This window comes from Ursus arctos, unplaced genomic scaffold (genome assembly GCF_023065955.2).
Source record: "Ursus arctos isolate Adak ecotype North America unplaced genomic scaffold, UrsArc2.0 scaffold_11, whole genome shotgun sequence".
NCBI classification, from domain to species: domain Eukaryota; kingdom Metazoa; phylum Chordata; class Mammalia; order Carnivora; family Ursidae; genus Ursus; species Ursus arctos.
This window is the reverse complement of record NW_026622775.1, coordinates 72,518,665-72,545,824: the sequence shown is the minus strand read 5'-3', so window position 1 is coordinate 72,545,824 and position 27,160 is coordinate 72,518,665. Positions and strand designations below refer to the sequence as shown.

The 27,160-nt window shown below is 51.8% G+C and overlaps 1 long non-coding RNA gene across 1 annotated transcript; it reads right to left on the bottom strand.

The window, feature by feature from the left end:
* Nucleotides 1-13,940: 13,940 nt before the first annotated feature.
* On the bottom strand, nucleotides 13,941-21,915 carry LOC130543315 (uncharacterized). Its single transcript, XR_008958566.1, has 5 exons — nucleotides 21,634-21,915; nucleotides 21,016-21,040; nucleotides 19,079-19,167; nucleotides 17,172-17,243; nucleotides 13,941-14,323 (listed from the first exon to the last, which is right to left on the bottom strand). It is a non-coding gene; the product is annotated as an uncharacterized LOC130543315 (long non-coding RNA).
* Nucleotides 21,916-27,160: the final 5,245 nt, after the last annotated feature.

The following is a 27,160-nucleotide window of genomic DNA, read 5'->3' as shown; positions in this document are numbered from 1 at the left end:
AACAACAAAACTCAAGAAAACAAAACAAAACAAAACAAAAAACCCCAAAAAACAAAACAAAACAAAACAAAATCTTAGCAATAGATCACATCACGCACATTGGCCTCAGCAGAGGGTGGACCCAGTGTTGTATTAGGCACCTTCCTAAGAGGAGCGCGACTGCCACCTGGATGGGGGGAGCAGCAGCGGGGCCTTTTCAGGATGTATTTGGGGTTTGTTTCTTCTCTCACGTGGGCTCCATCACCTGCAGAAGACCAGGCCCTGTGTAGGGTGCCGATCGACCAGAGGTGGACAAGACAGACGCCAGGCCTTAAAAAGCTCCTGTTTCCTGGGCTGAGCCCTAGGACACATCAATGGGAAGACAGTGGAAGAGGAGCAGGGAGGAGACCCTGAACGGGTTTGTTCACCTCCCTGAGCCTCGGATTTCTCACCTATACACGGCACCCACACCTCCAGAGCCACAGGGGACTGAATGGCAACGTGGCCGTGGGGCGCATATAAAGTGCCCTGCATGGTGTGCTCTCAGGGGACAGGTAAATGCAGGTGCTGCTTTCGCCCTGATGGGGCTGGTAATGGGCTGCTTTTTTCCGCCTCTCTTTCCCCACAGGGCCATCCAGGAGATCCTGCTCACCAGCTCAGAAGGCCTGTGCCCTGGAGCCTCAAGTGAGAGGAGCCATTTTGATAGTGACTCACAGCTGGCCATGGAGCTGTCTGCCAAAGAGCTGGAGGAGTGGGAGCTCCGGCTCCGGGGGGGGGGGGGGAGGAGGAGCTCCAGCAAGTCTTACAGCTGTCTCTCACGGAGAAATAGACCTTTCTGCTCACGGGCTGCACAAAGCAGGGCTTCTGGGCTGCACGCAGGTGCTGCATCACTCGTGCCCTGGGGCTGAAACAAATCAACAAATCATAAAATGGGCAGAAGATATGAACAGACACTTTTCCAATGAAGACATACAAATGGCTAACAGACACATGAAAAAATGTTCAAAATCATTAGCCATCAGGGAAATTCAAATCAAAACCACACTAAGATACCACCTTACGCCAGTTAGAATGGCAAAAATGGACAAGGCAAGAAACAACAATTGCTGGAGAGGATGTGGAGAAAGGGGATCCCTCCTACATTGTTGGTGGAAATGCAAGTTGGTACAGCCACTCTGGAAAACAGTGTGGAGGTCCCTTAAAAAGTGAAAAATTAAGCGACCCTATGATCCAGCAGTTACACTACTGGGTGTTTACCCCAAAGATACAGATGTAGTGAAGAGAAGGGCCATATGCACCCCAATGTTCATAGCAGCATTGTCCACAATAGCCAAAGCGTGGAAGGAACCAAGATGCCCCTCAAAAGATGACTGGATTAAGAAGTTATGGTCCATATAGACACTGGAATATTACTCAGCTATCAAAAAGAACGATTTCTCAACATTTGCTGCAACATGGATGGCACTGGAGGAGATAATGCTAAGTGAAATAAGTCAAGCAGAGAAAGACAATTATCATATGGTTTCCCTCATCTATGGAACAGAAGAACTAGGAAGATCGGTAGGAGAAGAAAGGGATAAAGAAAGGGGGAAATCAGAAGGGGGAATGAAGCATGAGAGACTATGGACTCTGGGAAACAAACTGAGGGCTTCAGAGGGGAGGGGGGTGGGGGAATGGAATAGGCTGGTGATGGGTAGTAGGGAGGGCACGTATTGCATGGTGCCCTGGGTGTTATACGCAACCAAAGAATCATGGAACTTTACATCAAGAACCAGGGATGTACTGTATGGTGACTAACATGATATAATAAAAAAATATTCATATAAAAAAATAAGTGCTCTGTAAGTGTTCAAGTAGCTGCTGCCTCTAGAGAGGGGGCTTCGACGGCCACAGAGCAGGGAGGGTAGAGGTGTACTTCTCGTTCTTTACGCGGGAGGATGCATTACTGCTCCTCAGGAATGCCAGTTCCCTCCTGGCTCTGGTGAGGAGGCAGGACCAGAGACTGGCTCGGGGGGTTGCTGGGGAAGCAAGCCGGCAAACCAACATCCTGGCCTTGGCCTCCCTTCCCTGTGGATGCCCTTCTCTGCCTGTGGAGCCTGTTTCTGCCAGGATAGAAGGGACCAGATTCTGATGCAGATGACAAGATAACACCATGCCTTTATCGCCCCCACCCCCCAGCAGACCCACATGGAGACACACAAAGGCCCTCGGCTGTCTTCAGCCGAGATGCTCTCCCACATCTTCTCCGGGGCACACACCCATCCCTGGAGGAGAGGCATCATTTATTAGAGGGACTTAATTCAAAGAGGCTCTGAACAGGATAGAGGGTCAACCCAGGCCAGAGTGCTCTTGGTTTCAGACTCTAAGGGAGGGAGGCTGACTTCTGGGGGTGCAAGGACAGCTGCATGTTCCGGGCAATGGTGGGGCTCAGCTCTGTTCTCTGGAGGGCCAAGGTCAGTTTGGCTCTGCCTTGGCCGTGCCCTACACGCTGGAAACTCAGTCCTGCACCATCCGTCTTGTCCCGCGGGCCTCCTCAGACACCCCTTCCCTACCCCTGCTCCCACTGAACCCAAAAGGCATACTGAGTTGGCCCTTGCATGGCTGCCCACTGTAAGATCCTGAGACGGTATATCAAATGTTTGGCAAGAGTCACTGAGTGGAATGACTGAGGCTGTTCTCCCCACCCCATACCCACTTGACTATCTGAGACTTGGCCTCTTGGTCACCTGCTCTGTGAGTCTCCTCTGCACCTGCCAGGGCACCCAGCACCGGGGACATGGTGGTATCAGCACACCTGCAGCCCCCCATCCTGCCTTCTGGGGAGCCCTCTACTGCATGTTCTCTGGCCTCCTGTTGGTCTGTCTGAAGTCCATGGTAGACCCTTACCCAGCTTTCCAGATCACACTGGATTGATGGCCTCTCAGTATCCCAACCACCACAACAAGAAAATGTTTATCAGCAAACCACCCACACATGGAAAGCTCCCCCGCCACCCCACCTCAGCCCAGGGCCCCCCAAGCCCCGGAGTCTGTGCAGCTCAGTGGCTCTGTGGTTCTGGGGGCGGTACCATGCAAACACAAGGCAGTCAACTGTGAAGAGAAACTGCAAATCTCAAAGCAGGAAGGTAACAGGTAGGTGCATCAAAAGAAAGGATTTAAATATCAAAGGATTGAGACAGGCTTTAGGAACCTGGAGAGGCCCTTGAATGTTTTTGTTTTTGTTTTTGTTTTTTTGAAAACAAGCCAGGTCTGCTGGAGCTTGAGCCTTGTAAGGACAAAGGGAGTCTGCAGTGTCCTGCTCACTGGCTTGCAATTTCCTCAGACTTGCCAACAAAATCAGCTTGCTGTGTTTGCTTCCATCTGCTAAATATCAGTGCTACTCCCAAACAGAACCCCAGTTGTGTTAAATGTAAGATTAAAATATGAGCCACAGAGACAACCACAGTTTCTCTGGGGGCCTATCCTGGCAACAGGCGCCTTGCGTGTGCAGAAGAGGAATCTCCGCGTAAGGCCGAGAAGCTGGAAGGGTCCCCCTGAACCTCTCTCTTGGTCCCCAGCTCATCCAAGGACTCACATTAGGACCCATGCTCCCAGGTTATAAAAGAGGAAGACGGAAACGTGGAGAATGAGTACCCAGCGCTGCTGGGTGAGCTGAGGGCTCAGGTTTGCAGCCTGGGATATGAGCCCCAGCATCTTGAAGCAAGAGCGACCCTCCTCTCCTAAAAGTTGGCCTGCCACTGGGCCTGGCAGGATCGGCACCCAAAAGCACAAGGGATCTTGGGGTCTGCTCCTGAGGTGGGAGACAATGGGTAAGAACCACCTGGAGCTTTCAGGGGATCTCAACTCAATCACTTCCCTGTGCTTCTGTCAAACGGCAAAACTGAGGAGTGGTTCGTGAATGAGAAAAATGGGGAAACCTCTCAAAACACAGTACAAACTGAGGGCTTCAGAGGGGAGGGGGGTGGGGGAATGGGGTAGGCCAGTCATGGGTAGTAAGGAGGGCACGTATTGCATGGTGCACTGGGTGTTATACGCAACTAATGAATCATGGAACTTTACATCAAAAACTAGGGATGTACTGTATGGTGACTAACGTAATATTATAAAAAACTATTCTTTTTTAAAAAAATATTTTATTTATTTATTCGACAGAGATAGAGACAGCCAACGAGAGAGGGAACACAAGCAGGGGGAGTGGGAGAGAAAGAAGCAGGCTCATAGCAGAGGAGCCTGATGTGGGGCTCAATCCCATAACGCCGGGATCACGCCCTGAGCCAAAGGCAGACGCTTAACCGCTGTGCCACCCAGGCGCTCCAATAAAAAACTATTCTTATAAAAAAAACACCCGGTTATCCTTTGACCTTATAAATCATTCAAGTTCTAGGATGCTAATGAATCGTAGGGGTTTGGAAGCCAATCAAAGGAACCTCTGTTCCACTTGTGAGCCCTTGAAGTAGATTCACAGCGAGAGGCTTCGGAGTGCTCCGAGCTGTCTGCTGCTCACGGAACCCCACTGCTCAGCAGCCACTGCCCTCTCTCCCCGGGGTGATCCTTTCCTGGCTCGGGATGAAGCGGGACCTCTCTGTGGGAGCCCGTGTCTGAGGGTCCAAAGGCGGCAGCTATGGAAGATGCCTGTGTCTGCACGCCTGCCTGGGTCCCAGCTGGCTCACCGTCCTGCTGCATGGTCACCTCGTCCATCTCCGCACTGAAGTCACTGTCCCTGATGTCATTGGTGGCTTTCAGGCTCAGCTTGTAGGAAGTAAAGGGCCTCAGCCTGAAACACAGAAGAGCCACGAGGGCCTGAGCCCCTCGCCTTTGTCCTGCTCCCAGCTCTGGCCACAGGGAGCGGGCAGCCAGGAGGAAGAGGCACTCAGTGACCACGGAATCTGTCCTGCCCAGGGAGGGGCCCTCAGGCAGCCGGCGCTGTCCTCACAGCCTGCCCCTAGGAACAGAGGGCTTTCTGGGTGGAGGGGAGTGGGGAACATCCAGGCAGGCCCAGGCTGGCGGTTTTACTCAGGGCCCCTCCTGTCATTAGAGCTTCTCCTGCAAAGCAAATCACCGCTCTCTGAGGGATGCGAGAATTTCTCAGGAGGAGCTGATTACCGCAACCCTCCCAGGATTCAGAGCCAGAAAAGAGGGCCCGCCTAACCATTTCCTTGCTCGCCCAGAAGTGCCCCTTCGTGGTGGTCTGCCCTGACCAGGCCCACCTGGCTCCAAAGACCATCTCTGCCTGCCCCTCGTTTCTACACTTGTCTGGCCAGCAAGAGCACCACGCCCTGGACAGGCAGTGCCCGGGTTCACTGCACAGCAGTTCTGTCTGCTGGACTTCCTGTGATTCTCATTGCAATGACGAGAAAATCGAGGCCCAGTCCCATTAAGGCCCTTGCCCCCTACCAGAGGACTAGCCAGAGCCTTGGCCGGGGCTGGAAGAGGATCTTGTGTTGGGGCAACCTCTCCACCGTACCTGAGACAGAGGTAATGCCAGTTGTCCGTGGGGGAAAATGTCCCCGCCTGCCTGCTGATGGGGATTTAAGGGGCACGAATACTCTGGGTGCGTGGCTCGTTGCCACCGCTCAGGCCTCCCTCCTTCCCTCCGTTGAGCAGGTCCGTGTTGATGGTCTCCTGTGCTGAGCTCTGTACCACACACACTCCAGACAGACTTCTAAGCAGAGGACGTTCCAGTCTTCCTTGGGTCACTGGCTGGCCTGCTCACTTTCCTTGCCATTACTTCTGAAGGAGCAGATGAGGAGACCCCCCCACCCCTGCCCCGCTGGCAACAGCTCTGTTTCAGGCGAGGCTCTGCCCCTGTGTCCATCTCCCAGACCAGGAGAGCAGGAGTGGCTCTGGACTCTGCCTGCTTCCTCAGCTACCAGTGGGCAAACCCTCACTGCCTCTATGCTGGGCCTCTGTCCTCCCTCCCAGGCCAACCTGTAAACTCGTGGGTTTCAAACCAAGCACCGTGGAACCCCCGGAGGCTCTGAGGGATCCTCTAGGAGACCAGAGGGTTCCCATGCCCCCCGAGTCAGACAACAGCAGCCCCACTTCCATCTGATTTGCAAATGGGGTCTGGGTAATCCTTTGCCTAGAGGAAGGTTCCTGTGTTTTCAAAGACTGATAACTATCTTTGGACACTGGATCAGAAGAATCTTCCTGTAACTGTTTTCATATGCCCTCCTGCCTAAGATGGAAGTACAGTGGTTCTCTGTCGGCTGGCACCTCAAGGGATGCTCTCGTGCCAGCTTGCCCTACTACGGCTGGTCCGCGACTGCAGGTCTGTCTCCTGACCTCTCTGTGCCCCCATTCCACAGCTGGAGAAGGCATGCCAGGTGACCTTGCTTTGGCCCTGGCTGTCCTGGGGGTGCTTCCAAAGTTCCATCCTTAAGAATGCTCTTTGTTCCTGGTTTCTGGGGGAGCTATCCTTTATAAAGTTAAAACAAATTGTTTCCTATCTGTTTCTGGCTTCCTAGGAACTATTTTATCTAATTCTGGTGACAACCACATGGTTTTCTCCTTGGGTTCCTGCCTCAACCACCCGAGGCCCCATATTTGCATTAGCTTCTCCTTCTTAGATTAGACAGTGACCCAGGGCGGTTGTCAGGAACGTGCACTCTGAAGCCCAACAGGCTACACGCTAACCCCCACATAGCCTTGGGCATGTCAGTGAGCCAGAAGCATCTCACCTGGGCTGACAGAAGCACTGAGATCATGAGGCAGTCATGCAGCTTCCGTTCAGAAGCAGCACAGGAAAGAGACTCTAGTACCCAAGGCGCACTCACTGCATCCTGGCTGCTCTCCTTATCATCAGGACCCTCTGGCAGCAGCTCAAGTGGCTCCAGGAAGAGCCTGTGCCCTGCACACTGTCCTCTAGGTCCATCCATCCCCTCACCAACCCCACCATGATTTGTAAGTAACCGTTCCCCTCCTGGACGACTGTCTGCCTTCCCCCACAGGGACAGGACCAAGGTGGTCTCCATTACTGCTGTGCCCTGAGCACCAAGAACAAGGCCCTGCACCTAGGAGGCGCTTGGTGAGGAAGGGAGGAAGAGAGGAAGGAAGGGGAGGGAGGAAGGAAGGAATGGGGGTAGGACTCAGGAGGGGTGAATGAGAGGACGCTCGTCACCATCAACGTGGTGTCTGGCACATGTCAGCGTGCCAGAAACGACCCTCGTCCTTGTATTTAGTGCTCATGTTCACTTAGCATGTTACATTGAGGACATGTGTCAGACGTGTCATTGATCCCTCCATGTTTAGCACCTACTGTTCTCTAACGCTTTGTTTTGGAATCTGAGGCAGGGCCGCCTCCTCCATTCCCACCCCAGCACACACAGCAGGGGTGCAGTTCACACACTTCAGACAGCTGGAGGCGTCCGCCAGGGTCTGAGGTCAAGGGGAGGGTGTACGGAGAGCAGGGAGCAGAGTTCCCAGCTTTAGGCCTGTTTCCCGGGCTCGTGTCATTTACAGGACTGTTAGCTGTCTCGGGGGCCACAGGGCACACCCAGGGGCTGAGCTGCAGGAGCACCCTCTCCTTGGGGTAGGAAGCCCACTAGGTGCCCTAAAAATTGACCAAGAGGGACCCAGCAGCAGTGAAGGGAACTCCATGGGAGGTGACAACAGTCCCAGTGTCCCCTCTCCTGGGCCCCAGCCCCTGCAAGCTCACCCAGCCCTTCCTCCTCATCCCTGCATAGCCAGTCCTTTAGACCCCTGGTCTACCTCCCAGTCCTGAACTGGCCTCCACCCGCCCCCGGGCTCTTGCCGTGCTCCCCCCTGAGGCAGAACAGGACTTCAGGGCTGGTGACCTGTGAAGAAAGGCACAAACCATCCTGGACCCTCTTCCTCAACCCCTCTCATTTCCCCCAGTTCTGTTCCCTGTTCACACGCCAGGCCCACATCAGGGTCGGCCCAACCAGAATCCAGAGTCTGGTCCTGGCATCCGAGCCTGGGCCAGTCCTCAAACTTCTCTGAGCCTCCCTTTATTCATCTGTGAGAATGGCGGTACCGGTACCCGGCCCTCCCAGGGCTGCCATGACAGTCACAGGACATGACCCCCTCATGGAATAGGCAATTCCTACATGTGACCTCCTATTTCTTGTCTTCTCAAAGTCCTCCTCTACCCCTGCCCACAGTGACCTCGTTGTCCCCAGATGCATCTGCCACGCACAGACTCCCTTGGCCTTTTCCCATTCAGCACCTTCTACCTGCCAGCTTTCTGCCATCCACACTTGAAACTGGCTGGATTTAGGTAAATGTTTGAGGTAACACCTTTTCCTAAACTCCAGCTGTCTGGGGAGGGAACAGGTCAGTGGCTCAGGACGCTCACTGTCCAAGCTCACAGGAAGCAAGCACAGTTAGAAACCAAGCTTGTGCTTGACCTGCTGTTCAACTCCACAGCCAAAGTACTCGGGTGAGGGTGACACGGAGGCAGCTTCCTGTCCCTGTCCCTGCCATGGAGCTGGAGGCAGAGTCTCATACACAGAAGGAGCTCCCTACATTCATTTGCCCGGTTTGGTTATGAAAATAAAGCCTGAGTCCTGATCATTTTAGAGGCTACCTACCGCTGCCTTTATGCCTCATCTATTCAGAACTCGTGATTAGCATCACAAAGATCAAAGAATATTGAACCCATGCAGGATATCCCTGGCCATTTAAATTAACCTGACTTTTCACGTGGCTTTATTTTTTTAAATGGCATGGAAGAAGAAAAGAAAGAACCCCGTGGAGATGGGGCCAGCAGCCTGACTTGAACTGAATCCCTCTAGTTTCACACAGTAATCCCCTTCCGGCCCTCCTGGTTGGGTCCATCGCATCGCCCTGGGGACACGCAGAGGAACAGCAGGACCTGTTATCGGTGGATACACAGCTGTCAGCTGAGCTCACACTGCTGCTGTCTCATCCTAGTAACACCCAGAATGTCTGTGTGGCTCTGGGCCCACGGGCCTTCTCCTCCTCTATGGTACTGCATGTCTGCGGGATGCAGCCCCGATATGTCCCTCAACCCAGAACCTCCCTCCTGCTCCAGACCCACACCCTCTAAATGTGGGGACGGCCACTTGATGTAGATGGCAAAACTTTTTGCTTTGAACTTTGGTTTAAACTTTTATGTTTTCTGGTCATTGGCAGATTTCAAGCAATCGGCAAATGTAAAATGTAAAAAGAACGTCGAGAAAGAGGAGGATAAAGTTGCTCTGAGGATGTTGAACAGGAGGGAGGCCACACCACGGCCACGTGCAAAGCGCTGCTTTCCTAGAAACTCGGCCCACGGCGTGTGTCTGTTGACGAGTGGAAGAGACCCTGGAGGGGACGGACCACAGCGTCTCCCACACCAAATCAAACTGTCTGCCGGGAAACATGGACCCTTCCTTTCCAACGTGACGACCCCTGCTCACCATTGTCTGTTTGATCTCAGGAAGCTCCGGGACAGAAAAGGCCATTGGAGTTCCTTTTTCTCCTGTCTTTCACATGACTACCCAAAGGGGTGACTCCCTGTGATGCCCAGTGCTGACCACACCCACGTGTGCATCACGTGGCACCCCAGTCACATGCTTACACCTTGAACCCAGGAGAGGGAGCTCCTTTTCTCTCTAAACTTTGCTGTTGCCACATGTCAGAGGCAGAGACAGAGCCACATGCCAGCCCTCACTCCTCCCCCACAGCTTGGGGAGAGGGTGCCTGAGGATCAAGGCCGGTGCAGGAGTTCCCCCACCCCGGCTGCTCCTTTCCCTTGGCTGAGGTTCAGCAGCATGCAGAAGCTGAGCTGGGTAGCCTTGCAAAGGAGGAGGGTCAGGAGGTGCACTCGTGGGTGGTGCTGGGGCTGCAGGCGAATATGACCTTTGCGATCCTCAGCTCTCCTCTGTAGAATGGGGACGATGATCTCTCCCCACTGGGCTATCATGTGGGTTCAATGAGAAATGTGAGATTTCACAGCACAGTGCTCAGAATAGGGGGGGAATCAGTACATGGTGTTCTATCTGAAAGGTGAGAGGAACATTGGCCAGCCTGGGAATGGGGTATAGGCCTCCTCCATCGTCCCAATGAGAGGTGCTGGCCAGGGTCCTGGAACCCTCAGAGCAGTTGGGACACACTCCTTCGTGGCCCCCTCACAGCCTGACGTGAGCTTCAGGGAATGTGACCACAGTCAGGGCCAGGGGAGGAGGACAGGAAAGATGCGAGGCCAGCTCCCCAGACAGGTCTGCCCACCAGAAAGACCCAGGGGGCTTCTACAGGGTGGCGTGAGCCTGCACAGCCCAGGCCTGCTTGTGGAGACACGAGGCCTGAGGTCACTTCTGAGAACCCTCACCTAGATGGTTAGATAGCCCTGGTCTCCTATGAGCCATCATAAAGGAGAATGCCCTGGTCTCCAACCATAGCGCGGGGGTGGGGGGGTGGGGGGGTGCCCTCATCCCTCACTGCAGAGGGGGCTACCTTGGTCCCCCACTGTAGAGGGGGTGCCCTGCTCTCCCGCCATAGAGAGGGTGTGCCCTGGTCCCTCACTGCAGAGGGGGTGCTCTGGTCCCTCACTGTAGAAGGGGGTGGGAACATGAGGAGGGGCCCCAGTGAGGCTGTAGGTGCCAAGAACTTAGCTGTGGTGGTTGGCACCACTCCCCTCTGCCTTTGCCGGTGGTTCCCTCAGCAGCTGGATAAATGCTGGGTTCTCAAGGTGCAGTGGGGATGCCTCTCCAATTTCCCTCCTCAGCCATCACTAATGGATGACAGAACAAGTTTGCCTTGCTGACTAGGACAGAGAGCACAAAGAGAAGGTGCAACTCTCTCAGCCTGTGACACCCCTTCCCCCCACCTCCCCCTCCTCCACATCTGCCTCTCAGGGGATAGGGCACTAGAGCCCATACTTCCAGGCTCCCTGGCCCTATCATCTGTGCCTCATCCATCTCTGGGACCTGGGGTATGCACATGACATGCACAGGGCATGCCCAGAGAACAGACCCAGGGCAGAGGCCAGAGTGGCTCCAGGAGGTGGGAGTCCTGGTCCCTGGTACAGGGAGTGTGCACTAGGAGAAGAGAGCTCAGCTGTCCGGGTGCGTCTCTGGCCCACACATATTCCCTGCTCTGTTCCCTGGGGAGGGCGTGCCTGGCTCTGGGTACCTTTCAACAGCACAGGCTTTGGCCTTGTGGCGGATGGATGAGGAGTAGGTCTGCTGCTCTCCCTGGGGCAGCTCTCGCACCTGCACAGTGAAGTAGTGGATGGGGGGGCCCGTTGCTGCCCGGGACCCACTGGAGCCGGAGGCTGTGCACAGTCACTTCTGCCAGTGACACCAGGAGCTCTCGGGGGGGGGGGGGCACTGGACGCTCTGCAACCAAAACAGAACAGACCAGGGACACGTGACCAGCTGCTTCTCCAGGAAGGCACCATGTGAGCTCAAGCATGAGGACACGGGCTGCCTATGAGGGCAGAGAACAGGGAGCTCATTCCCAGTTCCGCAGGCACCTGCGGCTCCCTCACAGCCGACTCTGGACCTGCCCCAGCCTGGACCTCACGGGAGACCCTGGCTTGCTTCCAAAGCGCTGTTCTCTCCTGCCAGAGACAGTCAGACAGACAGGAGGATGAGCCCACACATGCTCCGTGGCAACCACACGTCCCTACAATATCTCGAAGTTGACACCTGGGCTCTGCTGAGCACATCCAGGCCCCTGTGGACTCTCCCTGTGATCTCAGGCTCAGTGCATCTGTCATTCTGACTCCTTCTTCCTGGAAGCCAACCCGAGCCTGAAACACAGACGGTGTCCCACTCGGCTCCTCCGGGGCGTGTCACCGCCACTCTGTCCCCACAGTGCTGGCGACTGGGATTGCAGAGCGCAGGGAGCGGGGACCTGGCTCCCGAGCGTGGATCGTTCCCAGCATGCATCTCCCCGTCCCATCAATTGCAGCAGAGGAACCCCACAGAGGAAGGAATAATTGATTAATTGTTTATCATGAAGATGATTGATCCTGTTGAGAATGTGTGGTGGGTAATGAAGCAGTGATGATCGCCGACCCTGAGGTGATGGCGGGAGGAGCCCTTCCACCTGACTGTGGTCGGCACTCCTCTGGGAGCACACACTTGGGCTGTCAGTGTCCTCCTCCCTCAAAGCAAGAGCCCTGCATCCCCTCACCAGCCACAAGGACCACCCTCCTGGGCATACTGGCAATTGGTGAAGCTCTGCTGGGGGGGGGGTCTGCAGGCCCTGGAAGACATCCCCTAAGCTCTATGGGCCCAAGGCAGGTGGTGTGGGTGGTTGGCACGTGGGCTGAGGTGTGGGCATGCATCCCCCAGCCCCAGCAGCAGCAGCCCCGCTGTGGACCAGGGTGCCTCCTGGAGGGCACTCCTGATAATGCTTCCATCTGGATTTAAGTCACGTCACACCTTTAGCAAACCTGGCTTTCCCTGTGCCTTAGAAAGTGCTGAATTTCCCTACGGGGCTGCATCAACTCTAAGGAAGATGGCAAGAGCCTTTGGGAGAGGCACTCAGGGCCCTGAGCATGCCCCGGACAAGGGGGAGCCTGAGGACCTGGGCCAAAGCTGCAGGAGGGGTTCTCCTGGCACCTGTCCCCAGTCTCGCCAACCCCACCCCTGTGCTGGCAGCTGCAGGTCAGACAGCGCTATGTGCCAAAAGCCAGGGGCCAACTATGCATGGCTGTCTCTCCACCCACCTCAAGCTTTGGTGTCTCCAGTGACTTCAAGGCTTCCTTCCTCCAGTTAGCAGTAGAGGTAATCTTTGTCAGAGGAGGGGCTGTGCATTTGTCTGCATCCTTGGGGGACTGAGGCTCGGCGGTTGAGGTCGGGGGACTCACAGCAGGCTACAGCCTTCCCCTGGAATGTGTGGAGCCCTGGAAGATCCGAAGCCACAGATGGGGGACACCAGCGTCCCCCCGTTGGCCATCGCAAGGGTCAGCCGTGTGCCTGGGCCGAGCAGCCCTGTCCTGAGCAGCTGGGTCTTCCAGCCGGGGCGGCCTCCGAACAAGTGCCAGAGCTCAGTGGGCCCTTCCACCTTGTGGGGCATCAGCTTCCCCAGCTGCTCAGCCTGCTTGTGAGGGAATTTGAGAGAGCAGTGAGCCGCAGTGCCTGGAAGGTGGCCAGAGTGTGGTACGGGCTCAGTGCATGCTAGGCTCCTTTGCCTTCTACCTTTTGTAGGTTTCAGATCGGCCCTTGAGATGGTTTTCCAAGCACTCTGGGCTCAATTCATGCCTCCCTAAGACTGTCTAGATCTTCTCCTAGAGTGATCCCGCAGGCCACGGGGTCACTGGCTCACATTCTGAATGCAGCCATGGCACCAGCTCTGTCCCTGGAGTTCTGCGGACCATGCTGGCCCTCAGGCTTCCCAAGAGGCCACCAGGTGAGTGCAGGGAACAGAGAGGGGAAGGGCCTTGCCTAAGGTCACACAGCTCCAGAGCCTGATGCTTGGGGACTCCCAGAGCCCACCCATTTACTCTGTGCGCAAGCACCTTCCTGTCATCCTCTTCCCTGAGACCTCTGGGTCTGGTCCTGATCTCCCAACCTGGAGTTGGGGTGGCCCTGGAGAGGGAGTCTGCTGAGGCAGATTCCAGAGTGAGGCTGGAGGGCATGTCAGGTGCTCGCTGAGATGGGAACCCACAGCAGATTTCTGTAGGTGGAGGAGACTGAGTGTCTGTGGACGGTGTCCATGTCACGGCCTCACAGCTGTATCCCCGGCAAATGACTGAAACCGTCTGGGCCCCACTTCTGTAGAACTGGGGCTCACAGTGCTTTGTTCCCCAGGCCTTTGTGAGGATAAACCAAGACAATGTACAATAAGCATCTCACCAGTGCTTGGAACGGAAGCAGCATCCGTGGAGACAGATCTCCCTATGATGCTGGGTAGAAAACTTGTTTATTGAGCCCCTGCTGAGATGGGCACCTGGTTTTGACCATCAGCGGTCAAGTGCCTGGCTTCAGGGAGCTGCGGTCCAACAGGATGTCTCAGAGCCACCCTGGGCCAGTTACACAACCTCGCTGAGCCGCGTCTCCAGCTTTAAACCTGGGACATTCCTGTCTTTCTGGTAAATGTCAGGCTGTGCAGACATGCAACAGTGCAGGCCCTGACCCAGGAAGCCGTGGACCCAGCAAGTTCACGGCTCCCATTTAGGCCCAGCTCTCCTCCGCACAGCACCACAACAGTGGACTTGGGCCCCGGGCTCGTATGTCTCTTCTCAGTGCTGATGACAGCGGCCACCAGCGGCAGCCCCTAGTGGTGTTTCGTCTTGGCCAAAAGCCTGAAGATGTATGCCGACTCCAGGGCCAGCTTGGCTGCTGTGAACTGCCTCACCGTGGTCTCCATCTCCACTGTCGTGAACGTGCTGGGGCTGTTGCTGGCCAGGCGGTAGGGAATCTGGTACCCTGTGGACAGGGCAGGAGGACCACACATTGGTCACGTCACCCCCCTCGGACCCCGCATTCCCGCCACCCTGCCACCACCACTCTGCTTTCTTTCCCTGACATTCTTCCTCCTCTGCCAGCATCTGAGAGGGAGGGCACAGCCTTGGTGATGGATGGAGACTCTGAGTGCTGGGCCCCCATGACCCTCGTTCCCCTTCATCCTTCCTGCCACCAAGATGTGGACACAGTTTCATCTTCCCCAGGGCTGTTGCAGCTGAGAGAACATGGCAGGAACCAACCAGTGCTGGTGAGGGGCAAGCCCAGTGCTCCCTGCTTTTTCTCTTCCTCCTCACCCCTCCTGCCACTCCCCCATCCTCCCAGGGCCAAGAGCAGTGCCTCCTCCTAGAATGTTCCTTCAAGTGCGCCCTTCTCCCATGGTTACATGTCTTTCCCCTCAGTCATCCTCCCCATCTGTCCACAGATCCCAGCTTTGGGAATGGGAGCTGGTGCCAGCTCAGCACTGTCCCCTGCTGTCGGCCCCTCCTCTGCGCCCACCCCCAGGAAACCCCAGCGTGCCCCCCTTCCTGGGGGTTCCCCTGCAAATAATACCCCCCTGCCAAGGAAGCAGTGGGGTGCATGTTATCAGTTCTGGGGGGCTTCTGCAGCTCTGAATGGCTCCTGAAGTTCCTTGGTTTTCAAGGGATTGCAGTTGATGAGATGTTATGAATGACCAAGCCTCCCAACCAGGCTGCGCCAGACCGCCTCCACGCATGTGTGAAGAGGCAACGCCAACTGTCAGACCCAGCCCGGGACCCAGCTGTGCTCCTGCCCTGATTAAAACCAGAGCTGGTGGGGTGCAGTGGCATCCACAAACACAGAAGACAGCCAACCTGCTCATTGACAGATGATGTGGGCCTCAAAGTCGGGAAATCGTGGGGTCCAGAAAGAACTTGTGTTTACTCAATAGATGTGTGCCCCACGAACCCAGAAAGCTCTGGATCAGCAGAGGGGCTTCTTGGGTCCGTGACAGCAAGGGCAGAGTGGTGACAACGGTTACTGTCCCCCTGGACTGTGCTCAGTCAGCCTCCAGGCCTCCCAGGTCCCTTTCTGCAGCCACCTATCGCAGTCAGTCCCTCCCAAATGTCCCCTGGGGGACACACTGCCCCTCCTGAGGACCATGGCTCCACAGTCGGACCCGCAGCAGCTTGCCTCCCCTGGGCCTCTCTGCTCTGCACTCTCCTCCCTTCTGTTCATCACCAACAGGCAGGAGCCTGTTCGGGTCCATCCAGCCAACTCCTGGTGGACCTGTAATCCCAGAACTGACCTAGGAAAAATTCCTCAGCCCCTCAAACTGCGAGAAGTGCCTTCCACTCTCTGTTCCGCTCACCACCTACTTGTTTACAGGCCACATGCCTTGATGAGACCCTGGACTCCCTGGAGACCTGGAAGGCATCTGTCTTGGCCTCCCCGCAAAGTCCTTGGAGTGGCAGGGTTTCAGGGCCCTGAAGTGGAATCATGCAATATTGGTCTTTCTCTCCATGCTTTATCTCACAGAGCATAATATGTTTTGAAGGTCCGTCCATGTTGGGGCATATTTCAAAATTGAATTCCTTTATAGACCTCCAGTTAATAAAAGTGTATCGATATTGTTTTGCTAATTATAACAAATGCACCACACCCATATAAGATGTTATTAGTGGAGGAATTGGGGTTGGGGGGCGTGGGTTATGGGAACTTTCTATATTATCTCTTCAACTCTTAGATTTGTCTAAACCTCTTGTTGTCAATAATGCCTATTAATTTTTTAAAATCCAAGAACACTCTTTCAGGGAGCGATCTGTGTCAGCCAATATTGGTTCGAACATCAGCTGAAGGTCTGTACGTTAGCTAAAGATGTTGTTTACTGGTAAAGGTGAGCCCATTCTAGAGTTAGAAATGCACCTTGACTGCTGGAGTTACAGCGATACTGATTGACTTGATCATTTGCCTTTGCATACAGAAGAGAAGAATGTGGCTTCACATTTTGATGTTTTCTCTTACATATGGGTCACTGAATAAAGTAGCATCATTCTTCTTGAATGAACCTAATGAGTCCATTCCCACAGTACCTTCAACTGGGTCATTGGTAGGGTGCCCCCTGTTGTTTGGCCAGAGGCAGAGTTTTCAGAATCACTGCTTGGGGTCAGGTGATACTCTTGACTTCAGGCAGGAGCCGCGAGCACCTGAGAAAGTTACGTACACCCCTCTGTGTCTCATTTGCCTGTTCTGAGATGTTGAAATGTGACTGTGGCCTACTTATTAGAATTATGTTATGAGGCTAAAAGTAAATAAACACAAGGAAAGCCTTAAGAAAAATAAAATAAATGACTGGTGTTTCATAATCGCCCTAAGTGTTCAAGCACTGAGCGACTGCAAGAATAAGGTAGACACTTGGTGGTGGTGGAATCCAGAGAGGGGACGTGGATGGCTCCACACCAAGAGAGGATGGACACTCACTCTTAGCTTTACATGGGAAGGATGCTTTACTGCTCGTGGACAATACCTGTTACCATCTCCTGTAATCCTCAGGTCAGCCCTATTGAAGTGGGTGGGGGCAGAGCAGGGGCTGTAAGCCATATTCTAGTGGGAGGCACTGAAATGTAGAGAGATTAAGTGACATGCCAAGAGTTACCAGTCACTTTTGCCAACATTAGAGATAGGTTTCTTACAGGCTTTTTCTATTTATGCACTTCCCACCAAAGGGAACACTGTTCTCATTTGGGGCATAGGTAGTAATTCCTCCAAGTCGTGTGCCTGAATCATCAAAAGTGGCCTCGGTTTGGAGTTGACACAGGAGTTGGAATTCCCCAACGTTCCCAGAGGGACGTACCATGGGGGGTCCGCGGATGGATGGCACATCCAGCAGTCAGAAACCCAGGAGTGACATCAGGGATGTTCTGACCTATCAAGGGTAATAATTAGTAGAATGATTAGAATAAGAAAACGGGAGTAAAGGGGTCATTCTGGGTGAATGGCAACAAGGGTTTATGGGAAATGAGAAGAATTATTTTAACTGAGCAGATACAAAACAGAAAAAGAATTAAATGGGAGTCTTGGCCCAATATCTTGTGTGGAAACTGCCCACTAGCCATCACAATTTGCCTGTTCTGAAAATCTTGGGGCAACTGCCTGCTTCTGAAGACTGGCTATTTCCAGAGGATCTCTGAGAAGCCTCAGTTGGAGTAGCCCTCTAATTGTGTGAAATTCTGATTTTTTAAATTATTTTATTTATTTTAGTGGAGACATATGAAGCCAAGGGTGAACTCCCACTTTGTTACACTGCTTTTTTTAAAAACAGTACCTGAAGGGGTCCCTTCAGGGGATGTGTAAGGGCAGTTTTTCTCTGATGTCTCTTCCTGAGGTTGAAGATCATGAAGAGGTTTCTAGGAAGATTTCAGGAATGGAGGCCTGAAGCTGTTGGTGAAAAACTTGGGCCCTATTACAAGAGCTCTTTGCAATATGCTGCCATGTCTGCACGTAGTAGGGTAGTGCAATCTAGTCTGGGTAGTGAAATTCCTAGAGATAAGGAACTTCCAGCTACTCATTTAGTGGGAGAGCCCGTGTGTTCCCAAGTGAATGGACTGGAGAGCCATCATCCCTAATGTGTATTTGCACCCAGGGAGCTCACAGGTTTCTGAAAGTTTTGCTACTTTAAATGGAAGGATGAAAATGTTTTGCCCACTCGAAACAGTTTATGTCTTAAATAATGAACTGTGTTACAGCAAAATTGTAATTTCTTGTGAAACTCTATATTTCTTTTTGGCCAAGGTTGAGAGCAAGTAAAGAGAACCCTTTTTAGAGGCTTTTTTGTTCTCTGGACAAAGTCGGAGATCATTCACACGTTGTATAAGAACTGAATTACAAGGGAAACTTAGATTTCCTTTTTCAGTCTTGATTGAGCACACGGGAAAAGGAGAGGGGCCTTCAGTGAACTCCTGGGCCATGACTGTCCAGGTATGCCACTGTTCTGTCCAGGAGAGAACAAAAAGGATATACCCTTCTGGTCTCTTAGTGAAAAAACTTTGGATTCAGAATTTCTTTTGGAGGCCTCAACATAGCATCCAAAATGTGCTGCCCATTGGGCTTCCTCCTTTCCGATGATGCTTCTCAAATGAATGATTTTGCTCCAATCAGGTTGTCTAGAGTTGGCCCTGAAAAGCCAAATCATCATTGGTGAAGTCGTGGGGAACAAGAATTCGGATTGTGATGAATGTACACATAAGCATCAGACATTTTTTTCTGGAAAAGGAGAGGGGTTAGGTTTAGAGGATTCCCAAGAGAGCTGGTGAGAGTTGGTAGAAATAGAACATTTGTGCATCTCGTGCCTTGGGCCCCCAAAATGACAGGGCTGAAGAGAGAGATGATAGATTTGAAGATCCAAGAACATCAAGTGCCTGGAGGAGCCCAGATCCTGCAGGAGGAGGATCATAACAAGCAGGAAAGAGGAACTTGGCCAAAGCTACAAAAAGGACCTTATCAATAAGAGAGAGGAGAGGGGTGCCTGGGTGGCAAAGGTGGTTAAGCTTGTGACTCCTGGTTTCGGCTCAGGTCATGATCTCTGGGTCCTGGGGTCAAGTCCCATGTCAGGCTCTGCCCTCAGTGGGGATTCTGCTTTGGATCTCCCTCTCTCTTCCTCTGTCCCTCCCCCACTCGTGCCATCTCAGTCTCTCCCAAACTAAAGTAAATAAATCATTACCAAAAAAAAGGAGTATAAAAATGAAAGAGGAAATAAATTACATGCAGATGGTGGATCTATGGGTCCGAGTCTTCGCAACCTGCGAAGTCGTCTTCCTTACGGACGACAGTGAGCATCGTCATGGCCTGGTCTTGGGAAAGGAAAGGGGACAATCAGGGTGAAGTGAGGACTCAGGCCACTGCCCCTGGGATTATGTCCCCAACCCCAAAACTCAATGCTGCCCTCAGCTCCGCAGTCCCCCCACCTCACCACCCATGGGGCCGTGATCCCTTTACCTCACTGATGAGAAAGGCGTCCAGGGTCTCTGGGCCCTTCCCAGCCCTCAGATTTCATAACTGGGACCAGGAAGCAGTGCCTGTCAGCCCATTCTTTCAAGAAGCAGCCACAGTGGTGCCCATGACTTTCTGTCCCCATGATTTCCTACCTTCCTCTGCTCCCTCCTGCTACCCTCCCTCCTCTCTCCCTGCATCATTAATTTCTTATTTCCCTTCTCCTGTCACCTCCAACAACCAGACTGTTCTCTGCAATGGGAACAGTGGAGGAACGATCATGGGTTTACTGACACGCTCCCTAGTCAATCAGTTGATCAATGAGCCAATGCAGCTAACATGGAGGCGGCTGCCATGGGCCTGGGGTGATGCTGGGCCATGAGAGTGACCATCAACTGGGCAATCAAGTGACTGCCGATGCCTGGGCTCATCTTGGGCACTTGAGACACACTTCCTATTGATGACAGCCCGTAAGTGTCCTAGCCCAGAGAGGAGATGAATGTGACAATAGAGGTAATGGTACTTGTCCGAATTCCCCTAGTCTGTCAGTGGGGTGACGGGCAATCTCCAGCTGGTGTGGCCACATAAACACCAGTACCTGCAGTGTTCACCAAAGTCCCTGAGACCTGGAAGGACTAGGGGAGGCCCCGAGCAGATGGATGGAAGGTCCGAGGGTGGGCCGTGACCACGATGTGGGGACCAGGCCCATCGCTGTCAGTGGGATCTGACAGGAGCAAAGACCCTGGCCCCACTTCCCAGAGCCTCTGTCCTGGGCCCAGTCAGCCCCAAGAGACCAGCTCAGAGGGACAGTGAGAGCCAGTGTGTGCTGCCAGCCCAGCAGCCATCACACAGGCCTCTAGAATTCCCGTCAGCCAAGGAGGGTCTCCAGGCAGCTGCATATGAGCCTCTCTCCCATGGAGCCAAGTGCAGGTCTTGCTCTGGTCCCAGTATAATGGATGTGGTGAGGAGAAGAGAGAAATGTACTCCAGGATGTACCTCTCACTTCACCTCTGCAGCAGAATGACTCGGGGAGTATTGCTCGCTATGAATAGGGTTAGAGCATATGGAGGCATTTGGTTCCCAGGAATGAGCTGAGGGTCACCGCTTGGCCTCCTGCGGTAATAGGGCTATAATGTGTGCCCTGTGATGAGATTTCTTTATCTCGTCTTTTCTTTTCTTTTTTCTTTCTTTCTCTCTCTCTTTCTTTCTTTCTTTCTTTCTTTCTTTCTTTCTTTCTTTCTTTCTTTCCTTCCTTCCTTCCTTCCTTCCTTCCTTCCTTCCTTCCTTCCTTTATTTTTTTTGAATGTGGACAATGGCCATTGTGCAGTGGCAGTGGGATACACCTCCTGGAGAAATATGCAGTCTCTCTCGCTCTTTCCATCTCTGCCTCTCCCTCTCTGCATCTCTGTTTCTGTGTCTGACTCTCCCTGTCTCCCACACAAAAACACAAACAATCATACAACATAGAGCCACAAGACACCCCAACCCCAAGCCTCACGCACACACACCCACACCACACACAGGGAATACAATGGCTTCCTAGGACTGTAGACACATGGACACACTTTTTCACCTGGGAAATCTCCTGTCCACCACACCCCCACAAACCAATCAGGGTGGCTCGCCAGACTGAGGATTGCTAAGGATGCCCCACCTGCATTAACATCTAGAGTTTTGTCTCAGGAAGAGGCTGATTCCAGAATACGTACTACATTCAATGGATGGTGCTGTCACCTGCAGGTACAGAAAAGAGGACACAGTGAGGCTCAGGTCATGCTACACAATGTCTGTCTGCGTGAGCTTTATTTCCCCCAATGACTTTAGGAACCCAGATGGAACACAGTGGTTGAGTCCAACGACCCCAAAGTAAGTGAACTGGATGCCTTAGGAAGTTGTTTTTCCTGGGGGACATGTCTGTCCAGTCCATTCAGGACCGTGACTACAAAATGCTTCATCCAAGCAGGAGAAAGTGTTACTGAGGGACAGGATCCTAACACAGCATTTAGAACCAGGTTTGGTGTCACCAATGGTAAATGTCTTCTCGAATCAGCTAACGGTTGGCAAGAGACAACCACTCAATGCTCTCCCCATCGGGGAAATTACATATGTATAATCTCAAAAGTATATATAGCTTTTTACATAAAATCTGTATATAAAAATAATTTCATTTCCATATACAAGCAGTTGACATTAGGAAAATGATTTTTGTTTTAGTATTATGTTCAATTCGCCAACACAGAGTATACTGTCTGAATTTCATCTGAATTTGATTGGAAAGAAACCCAGAAAGCAACATTTGTTCCTCGGGGATAGACAGGCGAGCTCACCTTGGCAAGAGGCAGGCCCTCCTCCTCTGTGATCCTCTGAAAAAGCCATGACCAGACAGCGCCATCATCAGTCACGTCTAGAAGGACACAGAGTACCTGTCAGTGTATTGGTGGTGCTGCTCAAGAAAGATGCGGGGAGGGGCTCCTGGGTGGCTCAATTGGTGAACCATCTGCCTTCATCTCAAGACAGGACCTCAGGGTCCTGGGATCAAGTCCCGGATGGGGCTTCCTGCTCAGCGAGGGTCTGCTTTTCTCTCTCCCTCTGCCCCTCTCACTTGTTTGTGCTCTCACTCGCTCTCTCTCAAATAAATAAAATCTTTTTAAAAAAAAGAATGCCTCAGGGAGTATTGCTCGCTATGAATGGGGTTAGAGCCTATGGAGGCATTTGGTTCCCAGGCATGGGCTGAACGCCACCACTGGGTCTCCCCCGGTAATAGGGCTATAATGTGAGCGCTGTGATGAGATTTCTTTATCTCGTCTTTTCTTTTGTTTGTTTGTTTGTTTGTTTCTTTCTTTCTTTCTTTCTTTCTTTGAGAATGTGGACAATGGGAATTGTGCAGTGGCAGTGGGATACACCTCCTAGAGACATATGCAATCTCTCTCTCACTCTTTCCATCTCTCCCTCTCCCTCTCTGCATCTCTCTGTCTGTGTCTGTCTCTCCCTGTCTCCCACACAAAATCACACACTCACAATCACACCACATAGAACCATAAAAGACACCCCAACCCCAAGCCTCATGCACACACACCCACACCACACACAGGGAATACAATGGCTTCCTAGGACTGTAGACACATGGGCACACTTTTTCACCTGGGAAATCTCTGGTGCCCCACACCCCCACAAACCAATCAGGGTGGCTCGCCAGACTGAGGATTGCAAGGATGCCCCACCTGCATTAACATCTAGAGTTTTATCTCAGGAAGACGCTGATTCCAGAATACATACTGCTCTCGCTGGTTGATGGTGTCACCTGCAGGTACAGAAAAGAGGACACTGCGAGGCTCAGGTCATGTTATACACTGTCTGTCTTCATGAGCTTTATTTCCCTCAATGACTTTAGGAACCCAGATGGAGCACAGTGGTTGAGTCCAACGACCCCAAAGTAAGTGAACTGGATGCCTTAGGAAGTTGTTTTTCCTGGGGGACATGTCTGTCCAGTCCATTCAGGACGGTGACTACAAAATGCTTCATCCAAGCAGGAGAAAGTGTTACTGAGGGACAGGATCCTAACACAGCATTTAGAACCAAGTTTGGTGTCACCAATGGTAAATGTCCTCTCAAATCAGCTAACGGTTGGCAGAGACAACCACTCAATGCTCTCTCAAAAAGGAAAATTGTATGAGATCTATATGTATAATCTCAAATATACATTGTCTGATTTTCATCTGAATTTGATTTGAAAGAAACCAAGAAAGCAACATCTGTTCCTGGGACAAAGAACTTCTAGCTCACCATGGCGAGAGGTGTGCCTCCGGCGCTGTCTCCTTTGATGGGATCGATGTCTTCCTCCAAGGCATCTAGGACACAGAGTACCCGTCAGCACATTCCTCTTGTTGCTCAAGAATATTCATGGAATGTTGCTTGATATGGACATGAGGCTGGGGTGTATGGAGCCAGCTGGTTTCCAAGCATGGACTGAAGTGCCCCTGCTGGGCCACCCACTGCAGTAAGGCTCTAAAGTGCACAGTGTGATAACATGGCTTTGGAGAAGGGTGATATCATGCAGTATCTGTCTGACATATCTTCTGGAGAAACATGTTTCTCTCTCTCTCTCTATCTTTCTGTCTTCTCTCTTTCTGTGTCTCTGTCTTTGTCTCTCTTTCTCTTGCTCTCTCTCTCTCTCTCTCACAAACACACACACACACACTCACAATCACACTACACAAGACACTAACCCCCAAGCCTCATGCACATACACCCACACCACCCAGGGGGAATGCATTGGTTTCCTAGGACTGGAGACACATGCACATAGTTTCTCACCTGGAGTTTGCTTTTCCCCACACTCCCAAGCCTCAGTCCTACCAGGAACCTGGAATCAGATGGCTCTCCAGACTGAGGACAGTGAGGACATCCCCCCACCTGCCTTACCATCTAGAGTTTTTCCTCAGCAAGGGACTGATTCCAGAATACGTACCACTTCCACATGGTTCTGGGGCCACCTGCATTTACAGAAAAGAACACACCCTGAGAGTCAGGTCATATGCACACTCTGTCATCACTGGTTCTCTTGGTGACTACTGAAAACCAAATGAGAATCAGCAGGAAAGACAAAGGCCTGGAAAGGAAGCACAGCGTGCACCTGTGGAAAAGGCATGAGCTTTTCCTGGGGGATGAATCTCTCAAATTCCCTGAAGCACAATCACAAAACTCTTAATTCAGGGAGGAAAAACCACTTCTGAGTAAAAGGTCCCCTACCACACAGTTTACAACCTTCCCTCCCAACACCCCAAGAAAATGGTACCTCACGTCTAAAAACTACACTGTCATGTTGTCATAGCTGAACTCACTTCAAAAAGATGAAACTCAAGTAAGAAACATTTCTTTCTCAGGCAAAGACAGCCAAGCTTACCCTGGATGTGTTGGGCCACAGTGCTTTCTTGCCAAGGTCCTCCTTGGTAGACTCTAAAAGGACACAGAGTAAGTGTCAGTCCATTGATGGTCCTACTTGGGAATTACTCTGTGATCACTGTTGATATGGACATGGGACAAGACTGTATGGGAGTGACTGGTTAAGAAGCATGGGCTGAGCTGCTGCTGGGCCATTCTCCTTGGTGGGTGAGGAAAAGCCAACAAGAGGATGAGAAAACGAAGGAGAAACAGACCTTTGACTTTCTAGCTTAAGGCAACCTGGTCGATGTGAGTCAGTTAGTCTACAAATAGGTCGCCTGGTTGCACACTGTGGTGTCGTGAGGGAGCCCCACCCCTCCCTCTGCCCGTAGTGAAGTCTCTCTATTTGTTCTGCCAGGACGAAGCTCCTCCAACTGGCCATCCAAATGGGAGACAGACTAGAGGACACAGAGTACCTTCCTGCCACGGTGCTCTATCTCATGAATGACTCAGAGTGCTCTGCTTGACTTGAACGACAGAACAGTGGAGATGGATGTGGTTGGTTAAACAGCATGCAGTTGCCAATGGCAAGATTTGATTCCTTCTGATGGTTGAGTAATTTACAGTGTATCTATATTACAAACTGAGGGCTGCTGAAGGGGGGGGTTGGTGAGGGATGTGGTTGGTTTAACAGCATGCACTTGCCAATGACAAGATTTGAGTCCTTCAACAGTTGAGTCATATTCCCATATATCTAGAGAACACACTGAGGCTGCTGAAGTGGGGGGATGGGGTAATTGGGTGATGGGCCTCAAGGAGGGCACTTGATGGAATGACAACTGGCTGTTACCGCAACAGATGAACCACTAAGTTCTACCCCTGAAACTACTAATACAGTATATGTTACCTAATTTGAATTTAAATTAAAAAAGGAAAGCCTGCAGTTGGCTATTGGTGAGCCCCCTTCTTCATGGAAGGAAATGCAGAGAAGAGAAGCAGCAAAGAAGGGAGAAACAGAGTCCTGGCTTTGCCATTGAAGGCAAAGGTACACCTGAAAGAATAGAATATGGTGTGTCAACTCAACTACTTCCATTAAAAAATAATAATGATGAAAAATAAAGACACTCTAAGACAGAAGATAGTCCAAAAATTTAAAAATATGAAATAAATAAAAATAACATCATTAATCTTATGGTATTTTTCCGTCCAGTGTGTGTCTCATGTATGTGTTCACTGAGTCGGGTGGCTCTCCGTGCTAGCAGTAGTCATCCACTAATGGGATGGTCCTTTACAGTGGGAGGCCTGGGTTCCTCCCGACGTCCTCTACCCCAGCTCTGTGAGAGAGGTGCAGGAAAAAGAGTGGACCCTGGGTTAGTAACCAAATGTTACTTGGAGTTCTTATTTGTCCTTGTTGCTTGGGTGTGTCATTGCCAGCACTGGAGGCTTTCTGGGGCTCAGGGTGATCACACAATCAAAGAGCACTAAACTATCTCTTGATTCCCGTTTGGGGCCAGCCTCTGAGAAGTGAACCAACACTGAGAGAGATTTACCAGGTTTTTCAATGTTGTGCTTCAAGTCTCAAAATCTGTGAGCTGGACAGACAGTTTGGACCTTCTGTGTGCTTTCACACTAAGGGCTATGCCCAAGTCTGCCCTCCATGTGACCACTGAGGCCACCTCATGATGGTAGACAGTACTTGGGATCTCTGTAGACTCATGCAGTTCAGATATATACACAGGCCTTGGAAAGATCCTGCATGGTTTCTGTTGAACCCATGGCTCAGAGCTATGCTTGTCAGTGTGGTAAGTGCAGTTCAGTATCTCAGAGTAGCAGCATGGGCCCAGCCACCTGGGTGAACATTTTGGCATTTCCACTTAAGAGCTTGTGTGCTTGGCTGCATTCAGCTCTGTGCCTCAGTTTCTCCATCTGAAGAGTGCCCTTAGCAAGCAAAGTACTGCATTGGTGGTGAGGGTTGAATGGTTAGTGTAAGTAAAGCATGCCGTGGAAATGCTCAGGAAGGTTCCTTGGAGGTGAAATGTCTCATCTGAGATGCCATAACTTCACAAAACTCAGAGCTGTAGTCAAACTCTGCTGTCCAAGCTCCCAGGCCAGTGCTTTCTCCACGATAGGTACCTGCTTTGTCTAAAAAGGACTCCTTTATGTTAAGCCAGACCCAGTGTTTAAGGAGTCACATAAAGGTCTCAGAAATGCTTTTGCTGACTGCCTGAGGACACACTAAGTGGCCATTTCCCAAAATAATGTGCATGATGCTTCCAGAATGAATTAGTTGCCTGACCTGACAGCTATCTGGTCCAACATGACGAACACCAGTTTACTGGTGGGAGAGAGAGCTTATGTACCTAACATACTTGTGTTCTACAACGTGTGAAACTCTATCATCTTGTGTGATTTCCTCCTCCTACATGTGAGCACCTCAAGCTAAGACCTGCTGCCCAGTCATGCGAATGACCAGAGCTTCGCCTTTGAACAGCATGCTGGATGCATTCTCAGGGGACCTGACCTGTGCATTACCTCACAACCACATGAATAGAGGCTCGTGCTTTTCTAAAGCTGGAGCTCTATGTGCACAAGGATGCAATTGTCTACATACAGAAATTCATATGTCTCTTCATCTCAAAACATTACCTTTTCTTTTTTCTATGTTACTAACTCCCTATGTACGTGCGTATCTATCCAGCTCAGTCAATGGGTTTCTTGGTCTGTCATTGTGTGTGAAAGGCTGGATACTCAATGGATATATGTAAAGACACATATATTCTCTATTTTCACTAGTCCATACCTCTGGGAGGGTAACACATTGAGTGAAAGCATATGGCTGATATTTCTGTAAACCTCTAACTTAGGATAACAGCCAATGTAAAAGGTGGAATGTCAAAGAAAACGTGTGTTTTGCTATGTAAGCTGACATCTAGACACAGGCTTCTTGGCTGTTTTTGGAGACCTGGTTATATG